Here is an 18,722-nt window from a genome sequence, read left to right as displayed (position 1 = left end):
AAATATATATTTTTTTTTTTTAAACATACTTACAGTGCGACAAGGTTGTCGTAGTCATGGGAGACTTTAATTGCGTCTGCAGCCCGGAAGACAGAGTATCGCCCCGAGAAAATCGCGATATCAGCGCAGGGGTGCTGACAGAGGCGCTGGAACAGCATTTCTTGCAAGATGTAGCGCGCGCCAGGGCGAGACGAGACAGTCTCCAGTTTACATATTTTCAGGGGGCGTCCCACTCTCGATTAGACTGCATTTACGTCTCCACCGAAGCTATCAGCAGTACGACAGATTATTTAGTGACGCCGCTTTTTTATACCGACCACTGCCTGGTGGGCGTGACGCTGGGAAAAAAGGAACCGCACAGAAAGAAATTTGATTGGCAGCTCTGGAAAATGAACAACACATTGCTGAAAGACAGTGATTTTGCCAAGGCCGTTTTAGAAATATTTAACAAAATAACTGCGATGCAGGGGAGCTGTTTTCTCGAAAAGTGGGAATATTTTAAAAAAGAAGTAAAGCAAGTCGCAATTGAAAGGTCGTCTCAGTTACAGCGCGAGGCGCGCCGCGAGGAAAAAGAATTAAAGAAGTATTGGCGCGAACTTTTCAGCATTGAAAGTGCTAATCCGGGCTCGATGGGGGAGGAAATAAAGGAAGTTAGAACGAAACTGGATGGCTTTCACCAACAGAGGTACCGAGGAGCAGTTGTGCGCGCGCGGGCAGATAAGTTTTTGTTAGGCGAACAGTCCACGCGGAGAGCCTTGGCCGTGTGGCCGATGAGAAGAAATACGCGATTACAAAAGAGATTCCCGCTATTTATCACGAAGGCGCTACGAGCAGCGATAAGGATTTTATTGAACAGGTTTTTGTATGTTACTACTTGGAGCTATTCGGTGGCGTAAATAAGTTTTAAAGGAAAACTGACCTCGAAACGTTGTTAGAAAGAATGCCTAGGCTCGCTGACGACAAAAAAGAGTGGTTGGAAGAGCCGGTGACGCTCGAAGAGATTGAGCGCGCCATAGACGGTATGTCGTCCCACAAAGCGCCCGGACCTGATGGCCTTAGTGGAGAGTTTTATAAAACATTCAAGGATCCGTTGTCCTCTTTCATTTTAGAAGTGATTCGCGAGGTTTACTCTTTTAAAGCATTGCCACCTTCCTTTTTACAAACGCACACCGTTTTTATCCCAAAGACGCCTGACGCGATACAGGCGAGTTGCGTCACCGAATATCGACCAATCACTTTGTGCAACGTCGATTAAAAAATATTTGCACGAGTTTTGACCAGCAGATTACAGCATGTTGTTAGAGAGCTAGTTGGTGAACACCAAACCTGTGGGATCCGGGGACGATCCATTCAAACAAACATTCACGTTGCGCGTACTATTTTAGAATCTGTCGAAAACGAAGCGGGCCAAGTAGCCATGATCCAAGTCGATTTGCAGAAGGCATTCGACCGCGTGCAGCATGATGTGCTGTGGGCTGTTTTAAAGCGGGTAAATGTAGGTAATATTATTTTTGACGGTATCTGTATGGTGGAGACCGGGTGCACCACCAAGTTAGTACTGAATCATTCTTTAACATCGAAAATTCCCGTCTCGACCTCTGTGAGGCAGGGGTGTCCTTTGTCCCCGTTGTTGTTCGCTTTGTATTTGGAGCCCTTATGTTTAAGCATAATTCAAAGCAAGAATGTGAAAGGTTTTTTAATGGGTTCTATAGAAACAAAAGTTTTGTCTTACGCGGACGATATCGCGCTGTTTTGTGCCGACAAAAAGAGTGTCGTAGAGGCTCTAAGACCTTGAACGTCTTTCTGCGCTGCAACGGGGGCTGCGGTTAATCCGGACAAGAGTGTTGGTCTATGGCAGGGGACGTGCGCTACAACGCCAGCAGTTTACGAAGGGATACGATGGGATACTACCCCGTGCAATTACTTCGGGGCCCCGTTGCAGCACATGAAAAGAACAGCACCATACTGGGAGAGTGTAGTAGAGCAACTTAGGAAAAGCACATCCGGGTGGCGCAACCGCAATTTGTCTATTTTTGTTCGTGCAACTGTATGTAATGTATTTTTAACCGCCAAGCTATGGTATGTCCTTCAAGCCTTATGGTGTACTTGAAGCTGCATCCAGAAGATGCATCGAGTTTTCGCGCTCTTTGTTTGGTTGTCGGAGAGTGAACCGATGTGCCGAGACAATTTTTTTCGCCCTGTCTCCAAAGAAGGGTAGGGCTCCCCCATCTTTTTGTTCGAAAGACTGTTTCTCGTTTTCTTTTCTTACGCGATCAACAGAATCCACTCTTGCAGGTTATGATCCAAATCCGCTTAGCTCAATTTCTGCCGTCCTTCCTTGTGTCTTCAGAGGTGGGTCCGCCCGCAAAGAGGGGGGGGGGGGGGGGGGGTGTTTATAAAGGAAGTTGTAGACACCTTTCAATTTTTGGTTGTGAGATTATCAATGGACTATTTGTCGAGTGTAACGCGGAAAAGATTAACCCGCGACCTTCTTGACGCACTTTTTCCGGTGCCACCTTACCGACAGCCGTATGTGGCAGGTCCTGGACAGGACGTACTGACCCGCGTTAAGAAAATGTGTGTGCCGCCAGCGGTAAAAACATTTTTCTTCCGTTTACATACTGCCACCTTACCAGTGAAGGTAAGGCTTCAGGAGCGGGCCATGTACGTTCCTTGGGGTGTCAATTGTTTGTTGTGTCGACAGCCTGAGACTATTGAGCATGCGTTCCTGCATTGCTGGGACGCTGTCCTTTTTGGGATGTTTTACTACGGACCCTGAAAAAAGATATGTGCATTGATGAATACACCATTCGCTTTCTTCCCATGGAGAAAGGTGAAACTGTGCCTTACGATCTGTTTATGGCCCTTGGATTGTACGGTCTGTGGAGGTCCCGTATGGCGGTACGGCATGCCGAAGTCTGCCCAAAGTCAGCGCGTTTATTTTTTATTGAAGTTGTTTTGCAGGTCAAGAGTGTTTTAGAAATGAGTGAGACCCCGCCCGAGTGGGTTGGCTTGTTAGATGGCTTAATAGGTATGAAGGAGTTTTAAGGATCGTTACGGCCGCAGGTGAGGGCACGTTGCGTTTTAGCCCCAGTGTCTTGTGAGTGTTTTTGTGTGTATTGCGTATTTTGTGCAAATAAAGAAAAAAAAAAAAGCGACGGCATAGCATGGGGATTCTGTTTCCGGCTGCCGATAGCGACGGTCGCAGAATGACTAGCTCCTCCGGAGCGGCGATAACGGCCCTTGACGGCCGCGGTAGTATGTCTTTTGCCACCGTACTTTCTACGGAAGAATACAGGATCGTACTGGGCCACCAGTACCTACCGCTGCAACCTGTGTCAACTCTGTCCTGCTGCATTGCGACCTCAAGGGGCGTCCATACCGGATTGAAAACAGCGGTGCGCTTCAGGAAGTGAAGCGCACCGCTGTTTTGTCTGATATCGTCTCGTTGGGCGCATATCAGATGAATCATGTGTGGCTGGCTACCCTTCGGACGCAAGAGGCCAGGGAGCGCCTGGTGAACCTGGGGGAGCTGACCATCAAGAGCCTACGGTGCGTCGTCATCGACCCCTGCTCCACCGAGGTGCACCTTCGGGTTCACTGGGTCCCCTACCACGTCCCCCACGAAGCGGTGAGCAAGCTCTTCGAGCCATATGGGAAAGTGGGCGAAGTATCTCGTGAAAAGTGGCGTGTCGAGGGATTCCAGGCCATCAAATCGACGACGCGCATCGTACGCATGACGCTAAAGAACGGAGTCACGCCGGACAGCATGCCACACCAGTTGAGGCTTCAGGGAGGCAACGTCCTCATCGTGATCCCGGACGCGCGCCCGTCTGCCTTCGTTGTAAGCGCACCGGGCACATAAGACGCAACTGCCCCTCGCCAAAGTGTTCGGTGTGCTATCGTTTTGGTCACCACGGGGACGAGTGTGTGAAGACTTACGCCGGTGTCACCGGTGGAGCCGTGACGGACGACCTTTCGCCCTTGACCATGGAAACAGAGGAGGCAGAGCGGGCTGTCCTAGGACTGGGACACGTCGTTCAACCGCAGTCTGATGAGCAGCAGGGGCTCCGTGTCGGAGACGCCACACTCCCACAGGTCATCGTGGCGAAAGACGCGGCCGGGACGGCTCATGCCACTTCTAAGCCAAGCCCAGGTCTTTCTCCCTCTGTGGCGACGTCGTCCGTGGGCGTCGAGGTTTCATCTACCGCCTGTTCCGTGACGACCAATAAGGCTCCCAAAGGCAACGAGGACGTGGACGAGACGACGGACTCCATCAAGCGGGGCCTCGAAGAGGCGGACCCGACGACGGGAATGACACCCAACCCCAACCCGTGGGTGGGGGTGGGCAAGCGCGTTCGGCACAAGGCGGAACATAACGTTCCCCCAGACGACCGGCGACGCCACGACAGCAAGTAAGGCGGCAACGCCTGGTATCCGGGACTCCTTTGCGTGGCTAAGGCAAGTGCTACACCACGCCCTGCATGATCTGTACGCCCGACACAGCCATCAAAGTCGCAACGCTAAATGTAAGAGGACTAGGCACGCGCAGAAAACAGTACCAAGTACAGCGTCTGCTCATCAAGGAGAGACCCGATTTCTTAGCGGTGCAGGAGACTAAGATGGCTGAGGAAGAGCAGGTAGCGACCGCGCTAAAGCCTTTTTTAACATCTTACGAAGTTCGTGTCACGCCGGCCGTCGGCGCTTCGGGGATTGTTTTTCTGTTTTTGAGTAAGTCCCTACCCTTGTCGGAGTTGGCAGTCACCACCGACCAAGAGGGGCGCTTTATTTTGTGTGATTTCTTATTTTCAGCAGTCCAGTGGCGGTTTATTTGTATATATGCACCTGCAGTACGGTGAAAGACCGTGCTGCCTTTTTTTACGGCTTGCGCCGTTTTGTAGAATGTGATACAATAGTCGTATTGTGTGGGGATTTTAAAGGAGCTGTGCAACGATATTTAATTGAAATGTTTTTCTCTCTACACGAGCTTACTGGCACACCTGGGACTCAAGGATACCCACACGCAACGCCATTGGCCAAGAAACTCCTTTGTTGCGGTGTAATTTCAAGGACAAAAGCGATCATTTTCATTCAATCTCTCCTTTGCAAAATTTGATGACGTAACTCGGGGATCGCAGTACACCCAAGTGACGATATTTGAATGCGGTTCATAGATTGGACCTGAGCATTGCGTGGGCACTCGACTTGGGCTCGTGACAATTGCTAGCTCGAGAAGCATTCGGGTTGTGACCCGTGTCCAATCGCTGCAACGACGACAACAGCCGAGCCATAACAATGTCTGGAACTCAGCGCGTGTCCTGCGCTTTGCCAACCCCAGCACGTGGCTATGATCAACACTGGCGGCATATAATCGGCTCCAGATCACGTGGCCGCTTGTTCTGGCTGAGAGTTGAGGGGGTGAACGCTGCTCGTTTTTCTTTAATTTTTTTCTGGGACTTCTATTGCGTGGGGTGAAAAACGAACGTGTGTTTCGTAGGTCATTAACGTTAGGGATCCGTTTTAAGCGGTATTTGTGCACAGTACAAAAATTGTTGCATAGCTCCTTTAACTATGTTATCCGAACAGCGGACAGATCGCCGTCTCGGCAACGCACAGATAGGAGTGTTACAGTACTAAGTGATTTGATCGATGATTTTGATTTGGTGGACGCCGGAACCGTGAGAAACGAAACGTCAGAGATTCGCTTCACACATTTCCAGGTGTCCTCACACGCGCGATTAGATAGAGTGTACGTGTCGGCTTCTGTTGCAGCCATGTTAAGAAAGTACCGCGCCATGCCAGTTTATTTTTCGAACCACTGTTTTATTTCGACATCTATAGGAGAAAAGGCGTCGCCGAAGCCATTCAACTGGAGGCTCTGGAAGTTTAATGCAAAACTACTCAACGACGAAGCCTTTGTAAAGGCGGCAGATAAAGCTTGTGAGAGTTCTTTTAAAGGAGCGAGGGGGGACATTTTTGAGTCGTGGGAGCTCTTTAAGCAAGAGATTAAAATGGTTGCGATGGAAAGGTCCTCTGTCTTAGCTTTTGAGGCTCGCCCTGCTGAGGACAGTTTAACCGCCGATTTAGCGGCCCTGTCGAGAGCCGAGTGTGAGAATCCTCGTACTGTACTTAAAAATTTAGAGGGAGTAAAAGAACGTCTGGACGAGTTGCACCGCGAGCGGTTCCGGGGAGCCGTAGTGCGAGCTCGCTCAGAGAAGTTCCTACTAGGCGAGCAACCGACCAGACGTGCCTTAGCCGAGGAGGAGAGGTACGCGCTCCGCAACGAAATAAGGGAAATAGATTATCGGGGGACGAGCAGCAGGAGCCCGGCTGTAATCCAGAAGGCCTTCGTGGAACAATACCGGCAGCTATTTGATAGCCAAACCAAAGGGAGGAAAGACCCCGCGTGCGGGAGCAGTCTCTTCCCCAGTTAGACGCAGACGAGCGGGAGAGGAGGTGCATTGGGCCGTCGACAATTTGCCCAACGCAAAAACGCCGGGGCCAGATAGTATACACTCCGTGCAACGCGACTGGCGCGCCGCCGCGCGGCCGGTAGCGAAGGTAGGCAGTGAGAACCCCGGAGAAAACAAAACCGAAACCACGCTGCGTACGTTGGTACGCATTGAAGCCGGAGTGGTGCGGTTGCGCTGGATTCACAGCATGAAGTGCTGCCGGTGCTGCGTCATTTAGTGCTTCAATAGTTATGCGCGGTATCTCGTGGAGACAAAGTTTCACAGTTTTTCACCTCGCCGATGTTTTCTGGGACAGCGACAACGATGGAGCCGTGCCGTACGAAGCGAGAAATTTGGTCTCCCGATCATGTCTGCCACTGTGTCATCACGGATGACATATTCTACACTGCCGCTTTGCGCTCTGCGTTTGTTTTCGTACCAGTGACGCCTACATGTGTAAGCGCCGATGGGACGAACTGAAATGCCATCCCACACTCGCGGGTACGAAGTGCCAATTTCGTTGGAGGAATGCCCTCCAAAGAAGTTTCGTCCCCATCGTACGTGTCATTGATATTTCCGGACAAGTATGGCGCGCAATCTGTACTTCATGAAGAAAGATTCGAACGGTAAAAAAAGTGACAAATATAAACCTAAAGAAAACAACAATGAAACTCGGAATCACTGGAGAATCGACGTTTGAGTATGGAAGTTTATGTGGTGTGCTTTCTTTCTGGGTCAGCCTCCTTTTGGATGTGAAAACGCTGACACCCTGAGTTCTGTAGACAACATTTATTTTTCTCGGCTTTAGAGCCACCTATCGCAAAGTGGTTCGAACTGGAAGTACCGTCCACTGGTCCCTTTTTACCTGTAAAGTGTGCACCTCCCACGATGAGTGATATTATCTTGACAGCCTTTGACGGTCAAAACTGGTTCCCATTTAGTTACGCCGCCCAAACTAAATTTCCACCTGGTTTCGTTATGCCAACCCTTTTTGTTATAATAAGTGTTGTGCCAAGTGACGGTCATGTCAAAGTACCTGTGCGCCGAAAATCAGCACCTCGCACAACAGGTTATTACACAACAGCTGACCGAAAAAAGCCCTTGGCGGCCAAACCGTGTGTTGGCCGACAGCTTTGTTTTCTCGGCTTTGGAACCACCTTCCGTAAAGTTGTTTCAGTTGGAAGTACAGTCCACCAGTCCCTTCCTACCTGTAAAGTCTCCACCTCCCACAATCAGTGGTATTCTCTTGACAACCTTTTCATGGTCAAAACCGGTTCCCATTGAGTTACGCCGCCCAAACCAAATTTTCACCTGGTTTCTCTATGCCACCTTTTTCTTTTTTTATAATAAGTGCTGTATCATGTTACTGTCAAGTCCAAGCACATGTCTACCCAAATCTGCACTTTGCACAGCCCGCTATAACAACATTTTGGGTTCAATATTGGATATCCCGTACAGCTTTATTTCTTTATTCGTTAGAAACATAACTTTCACACCTGCTGTCTTAAAGAAACTTCGCACTCTTCGTGCGCAAACTTAGTGAACATCTCACTCGCCTCCAAATATCATCGTTCCAGCAGTCCTAGGTTTGCAGCGACGAGCGAAATAAATTTCCCACTCAGAGATATTATGGTGGCGGCCGTCTTGTTTTTCGGAAAATTGCTCCAACTCCTTTTTCGGCCGCAACTAGGGAAATTACCCCTAATAACGACTCGACCTCAATATATAAGAAGTGGAGAACAGCTAAATGCCCTTCTGCCCCAGCACTCATGCAACGTCACCCTCAACTTATCGGCTCAAAAAGCAAAAGTTTCGTCCGCGCGCGCTTCCGCCGCCACAGTTTGGCATGCGAAAAGGCGCCGCAGGCTGCTGAACGCGCCTCACAGTCGAACGCCAGCTCCTCCGCTAGCGGCGCTGCGCGCGTTTTTCAAAGCGCCCCCTATAGTTCCCGCACGGAGTGTATAGGGGCGGAGTTCTACAAAAAGTTCAAAAACTCAGTAGGCGTTGTTTTGTTACGAGTGTTTTCCCAGGCGTACGAACGTAAAACGCTGCCGCATTCTTTCGGGCGAGCGCACACCGTACTTATCCCAAAAAGTGACGACGACGATAAACTACGTAAAGTAACAGGTTATCGGCCGATAACGTTGTGCAACGTCGACTACAAAATCTTCGCGAAAATCTTAGCGCGTCGGTTTCAAGGCGTAGCCCGCCAACTGATCGGGGAGCATCAGACCTGCGGGATCCAGGGCCGCTCAATCACAACAAACATTCACGTAGCTCGCACTGTATTGGAGGCGTGTGATAACGGCAACGGCCAGGCCGCCATGCTTCAAATCGATTTCGATAAAGCATTTGATCACGTTAAACATGATGTACTCTTTGATGTTTTAGAGCGAGCTAATGTTGGATCAGTTATTTTGGAGGGGGCCAGAATGGGGGGGGGGGGGGGGGGGGGGGCTTATAAAGATTGCACAACCCGGCTCATCGTTAACAAGGAGTTAACCGATGTGATAAACGCTCGTTCCTCTGTCAGGCAAGGATGCCCCATTGTCACCTTTATTTTTCAATTTATACCTGGAGCTATTTTGTCTGAGTGTTTTAAACAGTGAACAGTGTAGCGGTTTCCGGCTGGGAAACGGAAGTGAAAGTCATGAGCTACGCCGACGACGTAGCTGTCTTTTGTAGCGACAAGAGGAGCGTGAGTGCTGCGGTGACTTTGGCCAATAGGTTTTGTGAGGCTACAGGGGCTGCCGTAAATTGGTAAAAGTGTCGAGGCTTTTGGCATGGAGCGTGGGCCACGACGCCTTCGGTGTACGAAGGTGTGGGGTGGGACAGCGTACCGTGCACATACCTTGGCGTGCCTCTCAACTGTTACCGGGAGAACAAACAATATTGGTCGGGCGTCGCCACCGGCCTCGACAGGCGCGCTTCTTGCTGGAAGAGGCGTGATCTGTCGATTTTTGCTAAAGCGACGGTCTGCAACGTGTTTCTGATTTCTGAAGTGTGGTATGTCCTGCAGGCCATTCATTGTGCGCGCGTAAATATACTGAAGTTGCATCGAGTTTTCGCGAAGTTCATCTGGAACTCGTGTTGGGAACCAATGAGACGTGACAATTTGTTTCACCGTATACGTGATGATGGGTTGGGGTTGTCGTATTTGTTTGTAAGGCAACTTGTGTCCCGTTTCGTTTTTTCGCGCGATCACGAACACCCATTCATACGTACATTTATCCAAGTAAAACTGGCGCCCCATTTTTCCTTCTTCCTTGTATCTTCGTGTGACTACGAGCCAATGAGACTGGTTGGCTTCCAGAAAGAAGTTGTCGACGCAGTCCTTTTTTTGAATGCGCGTTTTCTTTAGATTACCTCTCTGTTGTAAGCAAGAAAACACTCAAGCGTGATTTGCTAATCAGTTTATTTCCCACCCCAATGTACCGTGCTGTTGTGTGTAATGGTGCCCAAGACGTTTTGAAGCGAGTGAAGCGCATGGTGCATACCCCCTGCGGCGAAAACTTTCTTCTTTCAATTGCACTGCAACACTTTACCTGTGAAGGCGTGGCTAAGAGAAAAGGGGTTAGGAATTCCCTGGTCTGTTGACTCTCCTTTATGCAAAAAATCGGAGACCATTGAACACGTATTTATTTTCTGTTGGGAAGCTTTATTTTTTTGGGATGTCCTCCAACGCACACTAAAGAAACAGTTTTCCATTAGCCGATTGGGCATACGTTTTTTAGACGTGAGGAACGATGACAATGGGGTACCGCATGACATGTTTTTTCTTCTGGGACTTTTCAGCATATGGCAATCGCGTATGGCAGTGAGACATGCGGACGCAACTGCGAAGGAAGTTCGGTTTTATTTTTTCAACCTCGTGAAGCGTGTTGAGAGCGTTTTTTCGGCCTGCGAGCCCAAGCCCGAGTGGCTGAGCGTGTGTGGCCCTCTTCTCGAGATGCGAGAATTTTAATGTGCGCTGCCAAGTGTGCTGCAGTGTATTTTTATTTGGAATTTGTACCAGCTGCTTTCTTGCAATAAAGAAAAAAAAACGACGGCAGAGCATAGGGGTTAAGGTGTCCGCTTTGTACGCAAGTGGACGCAGGTTCAATCCGCGGTGGGACAGCTTTTTTTTTTCTTTCTTTTTTTTTCTCGAACATTTTGTTTTGACGAGGCATTCGGCGATATTTACGACATTTCTTTTTTGCGATGAAGACTAAAAAAAAACGAATATTGTCGACGAAACTTCGCTGAACTAAATGGTATGGGACTCCCTTTCCGGAGGTGCGATCGGGGACAGCGGGGCTTGGGCTGCCGGCTGGACGCCGCGAAGCGGCGTGTACTGGTTAATTTTTGCAGCCGAATACTGTCGCCGCGAAGCGGCGTGAACGCGGGCGGGGGGCTGTGTTAACGAGCTCTCCAGTGATACACGCGCCGTTCGAAAAGGGGGACCCGAATGGCATGAGCTCTCCGCGGAGTGCGTATAGCCATTTCCGTCCGAAGTGCACTCCGGAGTGCGTATAGGTTTACTTTATTATTATTATTATTTATTTATTATTATTATCTTTGTACCTGGTTTTATGTGATCGCGTGCAATGAGCATTATTATTGTTATTATAGCACATACGGCACAGCAAATTAAAGAATAATTTTGATGTTTGTGATCCAAAATACCAGATCGAAGCACTGCCAGTGTTTTCTCTCAAATACAGAACCCTTCAGCTGCACTTTAAAGAAGAGCATTATTTTTTTATGTTTTGTATTTTTATAATCATTTTCGATTACATTACCTTTCTTTGGATTAATATGATTTCCTCCTTTTTCGTTTTATTTCCTGCAGAAGCGGTCAAATACACATCCTGGATACTGCTTTGATGAACTCGGGCTACTGAACGGCCTCCATAGGACAAGCTGAAAACTGACAACTTAGAAGAGTGCTTCAGGATGTATAGGCAACTGGCTTGCTTCTAATATCACGTGTCTACAAGGCACATTTACGAAGATGAAAACAAAATACTGCTGGCGAGCACGCTGTCAACGATCACCACAGCTAGCAAGGATGGAAACTAGAAAGATCTTCTCATGCGAGCGGATACTTGACGCCCTACCTGCAACGTGGTATACCTGCAATGTGGCCCTGGGCTGCAAAAAATAAGACACAGCCTCCCGCCTTGGGCTATGTGGCCAGCCGTGCAGTCTACACCACCTTGAAAAACCTAAGGGGCGAAAAATGCAAGGCCGCATCTACAGCACGAAACAAGTTGGCTACATACAGTTTGCTCGCACAGGAAGACTGAGCACTCGCATTGAAACTCATTATAGAAGGGCTTGTTTTTCCTGGTGTAAATGCTGGAGAACACAATTATATGTTGTTCACGAGTTGGTGGTGCCCAGCCAGTGCCGACTTGTTACATATCTTATAATCGAACTACTTGCCAAAAATAAAAGACTTCCGACAGTGAAAATTAACATACGAGTGAGTTCATTTTAAAACACGTGTTGTTGTCACAAGAAAATGCACAAGCATTTTCTTGTGACATGTTTGCAGCAAAAGGAATGTTTGCATTAATGCCAAGAATGCCAAACAAAAAAAAAATTAAAAGCTGAAACTCTGCAATCAGAGACACTCGCTGCCAACCGTCACGGATGTCAAGAAGCAAACTCAGACCAAGGAAGAGTATGTCTGACGCCTATGATGATGAAACCATCGTGAGTTCAAGCTGAAGCATGTGTTGGACTGCAGTGAAAACATTCAGCTGAGAAACCTTTGTTGCATGCAAGATGACAACAGTATTATAAGTGCCAGGCAGCATCTAAAAAAAAAAAAAGCTAAAGGGGTCAAGGGGTCAAGGCTAAACAAATTAGTTCCTGTCCGGCCAGCAACATGCTTGCGCTTCATCCTCATGCAAAGGCAACTGCTCTCTGAAGTCGGTGAATCTGTGTGTGTTTGTATGTGTAGATAGTCGGTGTCCTTGTAGCAGTCTTGGGTATCTTGTGGTGCTACTGCTACAGCGTAAATGCCAACATGCTACACAGATATTGTGTTTCTCGGTGTCACGAAATCTACAGCACCTAAGATGCATGTGTATAAACGTTTTTCAAGACGGATATTTTCAGAACTTATGGATACCAGGAGGCTCGTTTCGCAGTGTTCAAAGATGACCAGTCTCTTATTTATGACTCTCTTCTGTATTGTAAATGCAAGCAACTTTGAATATGAAGCTCCCATGCCCACTTCTGTTTGTGTACAAAACTTGTTTTTAGCCTCCCTAACTGTGTCGTTTCACAGACTCGGTACCGTCGAAGTACATCAGCTTATGGGGCAACGCTCGGACATGACGGTACTTTTTTTTGCAAATATAAAGTTTTTACTTTATGACAGTGCCTAGAAACAGGTCACAAGAGTTTTTTCGATGTAGTATCCAGATAGGTTGCTTGCTGCAGAACAAGTACTATATTTGAACAGGCAGAGTGCATTGAATTGATGAACCTATGCAGGTTCATCACAGGTCTAAGAAAAGTTTGTCAAAATATGTGCACTACATTTTTCAAACAATGTGATATACATTTTTCAAACCAGCACATCACAATTTTAGAATGTTATTACTTTTATACTTGTCTTGCAATTCGCATCCCGTTGCTGTTGCATCAGGTGTCCCTAAGGGTAGTGTACTCGGGCCTTTATTGTTTCTAATATATATCAATGACCTACCAACATCAATTAAATCGACAATTAGACTTTTCGCTGATGCTTGAGTTATTTACGGGAAAATGAATACACCTATAGTGATCACGATATTGTCCAAGACAATTTAGATATAATATCATCATGGTGTTCCCTTTGGCAGATGAACATTAACACATGTAAATGCAAAGAAATATCCGTAATTAAGTCCTCCACTAAAACACTAACCCAGTACTAGTTACTTCCCCAACCACTAGAACAATCATTGTCGTACAAGTATTTGGGCGTGTATTTTATAGACTCAATATCATGGATTGAGCAAATAAAAAATAGCGCACTAAAAACACTTGGTTTGGGAAAAAGCCATTTGTGTGAGAAAATTCTTGTGTTCAATAAACACATGAATCGTACAAGATATATAATAACCATATAAAAACTATATGAGAACTATATAAGATACATAAGAAACTTCTTACAAGTTTCTTATATGTTCTTATATAGTTCTTATATGTTTTTATAGGGCTCTTATATATTTTGTATGATTCATATGTGTATTGGACACAGAAATTCCTCATACAAATGAGATTTTTCAGTAGGGATCTAGCTCTCATTAAGACAAAACTACTCGCATTTATTCTCCCAACATTAGAATATGCAAGCATAATTTGGGAATTCACACCTAAGTTACCTAATCTCGAGGCTCGAATCTTCAGAACAAAGCAGCCAGATTTATATGTGATTATTAATCCGAAACTAGTGTCTCCGCTTTAAAAACTAGCATCAATCTTCCTAATCTAGAAAGAAGACAAAAAATAGCCCGATTGTGTTTATTTTCAAGATTTATAATTTTCAATCTATTTAGTGCTGGGCTGCCAATTTTATATCATCCATATTAGATAATTCCTGCAAGATTGAACCATTTCAGTGCCGTACTTACACTTTCCTCTTTTCTTCCTTAGTACTTTGCAACACTGACTAGAACAAACTACCTGACCATATTGTAACTGAGAGATATCCCATTTCATTTAAAAAGAAGTGCCTCAATTTGTGTAACTGAACCTTGATTTGTAAAACCGCATCATAACAATAACATGCTAATAAGCGTTTTTTTTTTGTGTGTGCGTGTGACTTTTTTTGTTGGTGTCTATTTTTTATGTTTAATTACTTTTTTGTCTTTTATTTTTGAATCCCCCCTGATGTAATGCGTCTTTGGATGCCTTTGAGGTGAATAAAATTAGATGACATGAATGTCTCTGCATCATTTATTCAATTGTTACTCTGGTCTTACCACCTCGATTATTGCCATTTCATAGGGATTCTTTTTTTATACAACTCCCATGTCGTTGAGAGATAATTACACCACCCAGTTTATCGCTTAAAAAAAGAACACATCTGTCTCAAGATATCACTTTCTTGTATTTCACTACAATAATTGAAGGTTATAATAATTTTCCTGCGTTCTAAAATTGGTTCTTTAAATCACTCGGCGTTCACAGCTCTCATGTTAACTCATAAAAAATAATTAGTGCGAAAACCCGCGTTTCTACGACGTAAAAGCTACGCGCAGAGGCTTCAGCTCAGCTCTATAGCGCGGCGCTCGTCAGCCTGCTGCCGTGACGTCACTGGAGGCGTGTGCTGGCCTTCTCCTCTAGGTGGTGTTGGCACCGCTCGAGTTCTCTCCCAGAATGCATGGCACTCGCAGAGTGTTGCACGGAGAACTGGACTCAAACGAACACACCAAATGCACCCAGTGCAGAAGACTGATGCTGCCGCCGTTTATGTTTTAGAAAAAGTACCAACCTCAAACCGAAACTAGCGCTACTAGCGCCTTTCTGTTCGAAGTAGCGGCTGGGAATGCAGTTGCTACCAACATTTATCTACAAACGGTCGCTGCTACCTGTAGTTTATATTTGCGATGACTTCAAGCAACTCGGCTGTTGTAGAGGTAGTTACAGACGGCGTAAATTTCCGCAACCAGCTGTCTACAAAGCAGCTGGTTGCGATCTCTTTATAACCGCTTACACTGAAGAAAACTGATGATGCAGTCCGAGCAGAAGAAGCTTGACCCGTTTGAGCATGGTATTATGCGTGAACCATTGAAAGGGTACGGCATAAAACTAGTCTGTTGGAAGATCCAGCAAAAACTCTTCGTGGGACTTTCGATTTCGACCGTCATTTGGATCAGATATTAGCCTTGGTGAGGGCGTCGAGAACGAGAGCTTTCTCCAACAAAATACGACGGGGCAAGTGAGCTGTCGTAGGTAAATGTTTAACATGATGATGTTGCCCAAGCCTCGGGTAAAGTCACTATGTTTAGCTTTCTCTGATGCTTATTGGGCAGTCAGAGGTTTCTGCTAGGGGAGTTTTGTCGACAAATGTTCAATTTTTTACCCGCACACGGATGGTGATAAACATTTCGAAGGCCGCTGATGCGTTTGTTCTTAGCATTTCTTTACACACTGGTATACTGCAGCGTCTGTACGGCAACAGAGCGACTTAAAACCTGCAAATAAAACACGGTTTGTCAATTGCTTCCTTCATGAAATAGCAGACGCTCACAATTCAAGCTTGCGTTTGATTCCGTCGCCTGCAGGACGCAATTTTAAAATCTACTTTCTTTTTTTTTTTTTTTCTTTCAGTTTCGCGACACATTGTCTGCTCCCGCTCCTCGCTGGAGCGAGGCATGACGGGATTGCATTTTGGCGCACTCCCGATTTTCTCGGTGAAGCGAGTGCATGCACGCTGGGGTGCCAGCGCTGAAACGAACTCGGAGAGTGCAACCACTCGTGGTCGTGGAGTGCCGGCTCAAACGATCCCGCTCCACGCTGCAAGTGGGCACGCGTGGGCACGCGTGGGCACGAGTGCCGTGAAACGAACTCGATATTAGTTGGCATCACTCTGTAGCCAATATCTATTCATTGAAGCGGAACAAGGGGCGTTTCCAGGGAACTATTTCGACTGTGGATGGATTTGAAACGACGCATCACACTTATGGGAGGAGCTTCTCCTATATTTCTTGACTTTTAACCGACTACACTCTAAAAAAAGTCTGTGCGTCTACTTTCACGCACAACACTCGTAGAACCAATCAGCGCAACTGACGGAGGCAGCTCAGCTAATGACGATACCGAAACATCTGTTTAGACCAAAAAACGCGGACTGAGTTGTGACATTAAGCAATGCAAGCGTGACGTTTTGCATTGCTTAATGTCACAACTCAGACTGCGTTTTTTGGTCTAAATATATGTTTCGGCATCGCCATTCGCTGAGCTGCCTCCGTAAGTTGCGCTGATCGGCTCTCCGAGTGTTGTGCGTGAAAGTAGACGCACAGACTTTTTTTAGAGTGTATAGTGCACTAATGGAACTTGGGCTGCAGTCTCTGAGCTAATCATACGCGCAGCGTCAACTTGTTTAGCAGGGATGTGCAAATACTGCTTCAAAACGAATAGCGCAGCGTCATTCTTTGATAACGCAAAGAGAGCCGATATGTCTTTCCTGGAACTGCGAAGGTTATGAATGACGCAGCACTATATATTGAGGAGCTGAGGGACGGACAGTAGGAGATCGGGTTGGCCTCCTGCCCGGTTTTTGACCGGCCCGGCCGGGTTTTTGACCGGCCCGGCCGGGTTTTAGACAGCAGGCCGGTTGCCTGTCCGTGTAGGTAAGACCGGCCGTCATTGGCCGGTTTTTAGGGGCGAAGCTCCTTAGGGTCTAGCCTTGTCCGTCCGTCCGTGCTCACATAAAAAGAAAAAAATGTTTTGCGCAATCGACAGGATTTGAACCTGTGCGGGGAGACGACTGCGGGACGAGTAGGGGGCTCTGAGATATGGTAGTAACTCAAGAGCTGGGGTTTCTGTCATGGATGAAACGTTGCATGTAGCCGCTCAACGTCTCTACAGGAGAGGGCGCTGCGGTCAAATGCGTGTATAATCGCGTTAAACTTTGCATGCATTGGCTCAACATTAATAGGCGATAGGGCGCTTAGGTCAAATGCGTATATAACCACGTTCCCATACCACACATTCTCTTTCTGACATGGACCGTTGACTTAAGCGGTGGAGATGCGTTCCCACGGCTTCTAGCGGATCCAAGGTGATACGCTAGAAGAACCACTGGCTCTGCATATCACCGACCATAAAGCAGTAATAATGAAGTCGAAACGCAACACGGAACTCAGCACTACCTATGAGTAGGGTGTGCATTTTCCGGTTTTAACCGAAAAACACCGATAAACATCCGTCGGTGACTAAAATATAAAATCGGTTAAAACCGAAAAACACCGGTGGTTGGATATTTTCGACCTGGTTAAAACCGAAAAACACCGGTCGTTGCAAGTTTCCGACCTAGCGAAACCCTTTCCCCGTAGAGGTTCGTCAAACGTGTTATCTCGTGGATCCTGCATTCTTCCAGTGTTTATACATGGCTTGCAGGCGGCGTCAGTCCGCCCTCCTTTCTGGGGGTCAAAAGCGTCTAGTGAACGCAGTGGAAGCTAAGCTCTCATATGCCTTTCCCCTATTGTGTCTCCCATGGCCCCTTTTTCTGGAAAAATTAACGCAGTGGAGGGTAGGCTCTCACGAGCCTTTTCCTTATTGTGTCTGGCAAAGTGATATTGGTGCAAGCCACGTATTCAAAGGTTGCTGTGGTCCCTGGAAGACACTGCCAACGTCCGTGTCGTACAGGAGCGTGCGTTTTCATAATTGCGGGTTGCGAACCGCAAGGAACGTGCTGCCATGACAGCAGCACGTTCCTTGCGTGTAGATGCAAGCATGAAAGTATTCTTGCATCTACTATAATAACCAAGTGTGAGAAAGGTTGCTTCCTAGAGAAGAAGTGTATGAACTATGTGAATAAAATTGGAACTCTCTTTCTCTGATCAATCGCTTTTGTTTTCACCGGTAATCACCGATTTTAGCCTCGTCGTGAGACGTTCCACCGAAATACACCGGTGTTTTGAAAATAAATAAACACCGAAAAACAACCGCCGATTTTTCTCACAAATAAACACCGGAAAGTACACACCCTACCTATGAGCAATAAAAAAAAAATCAGCACCATCAGCACTACCTATGAACTATAAAATCAGTATCATCAGCACCACCAGAGCTTCGCCCCAATCAACATCATTCACCACGTGGAGATGCGGTAATTTTTTTGACAGCCATCGAAGTGCGATTGCTTTTAGCTTATTCTTTTGGCGTTTTTTAAGCGACAATACAACAACTACGGCGATAGATATTTGTCGACGAAAACAAAAAGTCTAAAATTACACAAACACTGTGAGGACACGCGATCAGAGAAAGTACGTGGGCGAGCGCGGCAGGAGAACTCCCTGAGACCGGGGGGGGGGGGGGGGGGGGGGGGGAGGGGGGCAAGGGGGGGTACGGTTAAATCAAAACGAAACCGCCGGGAGCGCAGTAGAAAGCTGGAAAGCAAGGAAATGAGGGAAAGCGAGTACAAGCAAGACGCCGGCGGGCAACTCGGCGACAGGCCCTCCCGATAGCTGAGCTTTATCGAAACAATACTACACATGGGCCCCTAAACTCGTCAAACACAAAGTTGGGGCCGAAGTTGACGGAGCGCACCGATTGGCCTAT

Source organism: Ixodes scapularis, unplaced genomic scaffold, assembly GCF_016920785.2.
Source record: "Ixodes scapularis isolate PalLabHiFi unplaced genomic scaffold, ASM1692078v2 PGA_scaffold9__187_contigs__length_104089568, whole genome shotgun sequence".
Classification (NCBI taxonomy): Eukaryota; Metazoa; Arthropoda; class Arachnida; order Ixodida; family Ixodidae; genus Ixodes; species Ixodes scapularis.
This window is presented reverse-complemented; position numbering follows the sequence as displayed.